The sequence below is a fragment of the Engraulis encrasicolus genome, chromosome 5 (genome assembly GCF_034702125.1).
Source record: "Engraulis encrasicolus isolate BLACKSEA-1 chromosome 5, IST_EnEncr_1.0, whole genome shotgun sequence".
Classification (NCBI taxonomy): Eukaryota; Metazoa; Chordata; class Actinopteri; order Clupeiformes; family Engraulidae; genus Engraulis; species Engraulis encrasicolus.
In genome coordinates this window covers 33,469,714-33,476,981 of record NC_085861.1, presented here as the reverse complement: position 1 = coordinate 33,476,981, position 7,268 = coordinate 33,469,714, and positions in this window count along the sequence as shown.

Genomic DNA, 7,268 nt, shown 5'->3' with positions numbered 1-7,268 from the left:
TCCTAGTTTCATTCACTGTGTGAAGTTTGAAGTGCTGTAGTAATGCGTGCCGTGTGCCATGGTTTTGAACTCACGTGTGTTATCAGAAAACGGCTATCCCGTGCGCATATTTATAAATAATAAGAGTAACGACGGTGGCATCATGTACGAACACTGGCTGGTGACGTTTTCATTGTCCTTCCCAGCCTTCCGCCGGATTTCCGTGATGGATATGGAATCTCTGATGGAAACGAATGGACTGGCGTTGACGCTGGGGGGGCCCTACCGAAGAGAGAGACGAATGGACCCGCCCCCGTTGATGAACTGGTTGCACGCACCCACACACACACAACATCGCATTAGGCCTACAGAACTTTGTGTCCACAATTCAGAGAAATAAATGTTAAACCTCAACTGGTCTGGTGTCTTGGTGTGTTTGGTTGTACACTGCTCTTCGGGGTATGCGATAGTAAGTGGAGGTGCCGCCTGGCAACGTGCACCTCCCACCTGTGACATTTGGCAGTAGTCGGCAGAGATACCCCGAGTTGAGAAGCTGTGCAGCCGGACACACCAGAGCCACGAGACGCCGGTAAAGGCCAGGTCGTGCCCATTTTGAACGGGGGCGAGGACATTCATATTTTAATGGACACATTTTAATTCAAGGAAGAAAAAGAAAAAAAAAAAAAAAAAAAGAAGCAACTTTCATGGAAGGGAAACATGGATTCTTTTTAGTGGTTGTTGTTGCTCATGGACATTGCTTTTCCACAGCTCCAACGTCCCCAGTGCGGGACAGCCCCCCGTGGCAGATGGTGATCAATGGTTCTAGGGACTAGAACCATTCAGCAGGGGAGAGTGTCACGGGGTGACAAAAGCTGTTGGTGGTCGGATCTGAAAAGTGGTTTCTGTTTCTCAGGGGAGGGTTTTAACAGATGGACAATAACAGAGACTGGTTTTTATCATGGACTAATCAGCTTGAATGTGTGCAGGTGCAAGGCGGGAGATTTGGGGAACGTGATTGGTGCATATTGGGTGGGTAAGGGTTTTTATGCGCAGGTGATGGAGCACTCAGGAGCAGAGGAAGCGGACGAGTGACGACGCAGCAGGGGAGGCGAGAGGAAGAGAGAGAGGGGACCGGGCGAAGATGAGACGCGAGACGTGACCTGAGCCAAAGCCGTGAAGCGGATGCAGGAGGCCTGGGGGATGACAAGCCGGTAGCCGGACGGGCCTAGGAAGAAGGCGGACTAGCACAGATGATCCTACGGATCGAGAATGGCCACCTGCGACCCGATGGAAGAGGCGGACGGCATTCTGCCCGATGAGAGTCCGTGACCTGGGCGCAGTGTTTTATGCCACGTTGGAAATGGAGGGGTGAGAACGCTCGCCCCTCAGAAAGATAAGTGCATATTTCGTGACCTAGTCTCCGTGGCACTTCAAGTCTAGAAGCCCCCTCCCTCCAAGAAGGCAGACCGCTCAGCCCTGCTCTCTCTCTCTCTCTCTCGCTCTCTCTCTCCCCCTCGCGCTCTCCTCTGCCTTTCCACTCCTTCCTCCGACTCACTCACTCTCTCTCTCCTGGGCCCCAACCTCGCCTATGATCGTAGTGAAATTATCCTCAAGATGCGTAAACGTGATGGCCATTCCTAGTTTCATTCACTGTGTGAAGTTGGAAGTGCAGTAGTAAAGCGTGCCGTGTGCCATGGTTTTGAACTCACGTGTGTTATCAGAAAACGGCTATCCCGTGCGCATATTTATAAATAATAAGAGTACGAACACTGGCTGGTGACATTTTCATTGTCCTTCCCAGCCTTCCGCCGGATTGTCGTGATGGATATGGAATCTCTGATGGAAACGAATGGACTGGCATTGACGCTTGGGGGGCCCTACCGAAGAGAGAGACGAATGGACCCGCCCCCGTTGATGAACTGGTTGCACGCACCCACACACGCACAACACCGCATTAGGCCTACAGAACTTTGTGTCCACAATTCAGAAATAAATGTTAAACCTCAACTGCTCTGGTGTCTTGGTGTGTTTGGTTGTGCAATGCTCCTCGGGGTATAGTTGATAGTAAGTGGAGGTGCCGCTTGGCAAGGTGCACCTCCCACCTGTGACAAAAGTATATTAACATCATGCTTCTTTGGACTACATTGGAACACTTCAAGTCTGTAAAAAGTATATCATGTTAAGTATTGTAAATATATTAATAGTCCAGCGGATGGGACACACAAAAGGGCCTTATCGTGCACTTTTGAGTAAAAGCATGAAAATCGGTACACATATCCTTCTTGATATGCTGATTAATGTTAGCGTTGGAGGCGTCGCGAAAAATGCATCATTTTCAAGATGGCCGCCAAATTCAATATGGCCGACCCATATTAATGAATCTACCTGATATTTGGTAGTAAAAGCATGAAAATCGGTACACATATCCTTCTTGATATGCTGATTAATATTAGCATTGGAGATGTAGCGAAAAATGCATTGTTTTCAAGATGGCCGCCAAATCCATTATTTCCGACCCATATTAATGAATCTACCTGACACTTGGTATTAAAAGCATGAAAATTGGTACATATATCATTCTTGATATGCTGATTAATATTAGCATTGGAGGCGTTGCGAAAAATTTAGCATTTTCAAGATGGCCGCCAAATCCAATATGGCCTACCCATATTAATGAATCTTCTTGACACTTGGTATTAAAAGCATGAAAATCGGTACACATATCATTCTTGATATGCTGATAAATATTACCATTGGAGGCATTGCTAAAAATGCTGTATTTTCAAGATGGCCGCCACATCCATTATGACCAACCCATATTAATGAAGCTACCTGACAGTTTGTAGTAAAGGCATGGAAATTAGTGCACAGTTACTTTTTTTATATTTTGATTGATAAAAGAACTCGATACTTTGAAAAAAGGTTTACATTTCAAGATGGCTGCCAAATCAAATATGGCAAACGCATTTTAATAAATCCTTCAGGCACTTTTAGTAAAACCATGGAAACTGGTGCACATTTACTTCTTGATGTGCTCATTAATATTAGAAATTGAGGCATTGTGGGAAAAAAACACATTTTCAAAATGGCCAACTAAGATAGTGTTTATAAGGAAATACATATTTTTCTACAAAAATATTTTGGCATTGCATATAATTAACACTCACAAAATACCATTGAAAATGATTAAACATTATTGGCATGTTATCAAATGAAGTGATGCATATGTTATGGTTTTGCCCAAACTGTCTGCCACCACCACAATAGATTATTTTCTGCAATGTGATAACTTCAGAATAGGTGCAAGAGTTTGCACCACCTCTTGTGTTCTACCACTCTATAATAGGTACATGAATTGAAGTGTTAAAGCCTTACACTTTGAAGATTGTTGACTTTGTTTGCATTATAGGTTTTGTACAGATGAACAGATATGTATGAAATGTTCTCTGCTAATACTCTTCAATCGGTACACTGATTGCATTCTTGAGGCCTCAAATAGGTAATACGGCAGTAGCGTTATGTACAAATCCAAGACTTTTGAGGGACTTGTGGGATGTACAGCACCTCTAGCGCTTAGTGATAACTGCATAGGCCTTGTACAAATTCCAAAAGGGCCAGGATTTCAAGATTGCTAGACAGAAAGTTAACTTGATTTGTTAATTCATGGACATTTTTATGATTGCTTACTTCAAAGAAACTAATTGTTGATGACTACTTCTAGCTGCACAAGGTTTTCAAACAAACTGCAATCCTGCACCCAATGCAAGTTGTATGGTAAGCTTATATCTTGCCTGGTTAACACAAGTTGATCTCACAAGTGATATAATCTGGTGGTTATGCAATTTCTCATAGTAAAGTTGTGATTTACGATTGCCCATGGCATTTTATAGGTCGTTAAGAATGTGGTATTTGGCATATGTGTAGCCCATATCCAATCATGTCAGTTGTATCTATTCAAACAAACTGCAGCCATCGCCTTTACACCCCTACTCTTTCTCCTGATTGCACCCCAAGATCTGGTACCCTCACTGAGGGATGGAATCCATGCTACATTTCAGATCAGAACAATTGTGTAAAGTAGTAGGATTTCACAGGTTATGGTATATACTATGGCCAACATCAATCAAACTGCCAATAATGGCTAATTAAAAGATTGACATAAACTTTGAATAAATGGTGAATGGCACAGTTGGAACATGATGGCCATCAAAAAGTCAGGCCTATGTAAAATATAACTTGAGTGAAAAGTTTACATGTACAGTATTAGGATTCATTTCTAGACCAGGATAATGATGTGAAGATTTGGCGTGTGTGTGTGTGTGTGTGTGTGTGTGTGTGTGTGTGTGTGTGTGTGTGTGTGTGTGTGTGTGTGTGTGTGTGTGTGTGTGTGTGTGTGTGTGCGTGTGTGTGTGTGTGTCTGTCTGTCTGTCTGTCTGTCTGTCTGTCTGTCTGTCTGTCTGTCTGTGTCTCGCGTGACAACCGGTGCCGTACGGCAGTCTGCACACTGTGCACAGCTGGTGTGTGAATGTGTATGTATGCGTGTATGTCTTTTTTCAAAGCGCTTTGAGTAAACTTCATAGTTGTGATACTGTGCTACATAAATACATATTGCAATGTATTGTATTGTAATATGGGTCAGTCATATTTGATTTTTGTTCATGGCCCCTAATATGAATAAGCATCTAATGTAAAGAAGTAACTATGTGTACCAATTGTCATGCTTTTACCACAAATTACCAGGTAGTTAATATGGGCTGGCCATATTTGATTTGGCGGCCATCTTGAAAACAATGGTTTTTTTCCCGCGACGCCTCCAATGCTAATATTAATCAGCATATCAAGGACATGTGTACCGATTTTCATGCTTTTACCACCAAGTGTCAGGTAGATTCATTAATATGGGTTGGTCATATTGGATTTGGCGGCCATCTTGAAAACGATGACTTTTTTGTGACTCCTCCAATGCTAATGTTAATCAGCATATCAAGAAGGATATGTGGACCGATTTTCATGCTTTTACTACCAAGTCTCAGGTAGATTCATTAATATGGGTCGGTCTTATTGGATTTGGCGGCCATCTTGAAAACGATGAATTTTGCGCAACGCCTCCAACGCTAAACTTAGTCAGCATATCAAGAAGGATATGTGTACCGATTTTCATGCCTTTACTACCAAGTGTTAGGTAGATAGGTAGATTCATTAATATGAATTGGCCATATTGGATTTGGCGGCCATCTTGAAAATTAATAAATTTTTCATGACGCCTCCAATGCTAATGTTAATCAGCATATCAAGAAGGTTATGTGTACCGATTTTCATGCTTTTACTACAAAGTGTCAGGTAGATTCATGATATGGGTCGGCCATATTGGATTTGGCGGCCATCTTGAAAACGATGCATTTTTCGCGACGCCTCCAACGCTAACATTAATCAGCATATCAAGAAGGATATGTGTACCGATTTTCATGCTTTTACTCAAAAGTGCACGATCAAATCACCCATCCGCTGGACCATAACAGGTATGCTTGAAGTAAGTTTACAGTACACCCTCAAGTACATGAAATAACCCATGCTGTTTCTCAGAGCTTGTACGTTAACCACGTTCATAGGTCAGTGATATGCATGCATAGCATGTTTGTTATTCACAGTCATTGCAGTTTCACAGAGATTTCATACAGATATCACGTGAACTCAGCCGTTTCATCTTCCTGCACTTCCAACACTTGCTTTGATCAGTCATCCTTAGTTTGGTTATTTACTTCTGTCCTACCTCCCGCCATGAGATAAGTGTGAACCTATAGGTATATATACCAAAACATATACGTGACCGTCGCAATGACGGTGGGAACATGGTCATTTTTTGTGTTCCACTTAAAATAAAATAAAAAACCCTACAATAAACGCAGAATATAACAATGAGTAATATTTTCATGCAAACCAAAGATATTCCTTCGAGATAAATGGCTCTCTGTTTGAGAAATTTAGCTCCAAGAAGTGCAGTGCATGATGGGACATGCATGATGGTGCATGATGGGTAAATGCACTTTGTGTAAGCGCACTTTGAAGATATTTGGGTGAAGTACAATCATGGTGCACTTAGAAAAAGTATACTTGCAATATGTTAAAGCGGTTCACTTTAAAGCACACTATAGAAAATCACACTTCGAAGACATTTGGGTGAAGTATAATCATTGTGCACTTTAAAAAAGTGCAATTGCAATATGTTATTAAAAAATACACTTTTAGTAAGTTCACTATTAGAACACTATTAGTATATTCCTCTAAATACACTTTAGCCAAACATCTTCCAAGTCCACTTTAAGTATGGTTGGCTAAGTGTACTTTATTTGAGAGCAACTTAATTACATCTAATTTAAGCGGGCTTGCGGAGCAAGGACCATGCAGAGCATGGCCCTTGCAGAGCAAGGCCCGATTATAGTAATCTCTAAGTCCTGTTTCTTATTATTTATTTATTATTGGTCTTGTGCAGGGGCAGTAAAAATAGAAAATGGATCTCCTCCTAGGCCTTTCGAGATAGAGACACCGTTCAAACACTAAAACGACCGGCTCGGCTTGGAGATTGCGTATAGTTATAGGCTTCTCCGTGTCTCTTGTCGTTTTCCCGTTTTTGGCGATTTTGTTAAAGCCTGGGTCCCCATTGGAAACAGTGGTGGAACCTCCATGAACCAAGGTTCCGCCACTCTAGAGATTAGAGTGTAGGAGGCTTTTTCGGTCATAAAACATCAACACTTTCACCTAGAAGTTTAGTTGACGCGTTGTTAGCGAGCTCTATGGGATGTCTCCAAATTGTGAAAGTTTCATCTCCCAACTCCCAATACTTTTTAAATGGCAGGTTTGTAAAAAAAACAGGCCTGGGTCTATGGGGAATCCCAGTCTTTCCAAAAATGCATTTTTCAAGAGATCAGCGCATGTCCCACACGGAGGTCCATTTGTGCCTGAACCCTTTAACCTATAAACTTCATTCAAAGACTGTTAGAGAGATCACAAGCATGACTCCGATCTGTGAAAAGGACATGTGCCAACTCCTTTTAGTTTTTTTACAACGATGTTGTAAAGACAAAAAACTCATTCTCATTTTCTCCCCTGTTTAAGGCTCAATACTAACTGTCAGTTAGTATCAGAACAGGTGTTCCCAATGAAGGGTTCCATCTTAACTGCCACTGTCTCAAGATTCTATTCTTAACGAGCAGGTGCGAGCAGCCATTCTAGAAGTCTATTGTTCAGCTCTTCAATGCAATGTGATATAGTCTTGCTGGACTGTGCATGAC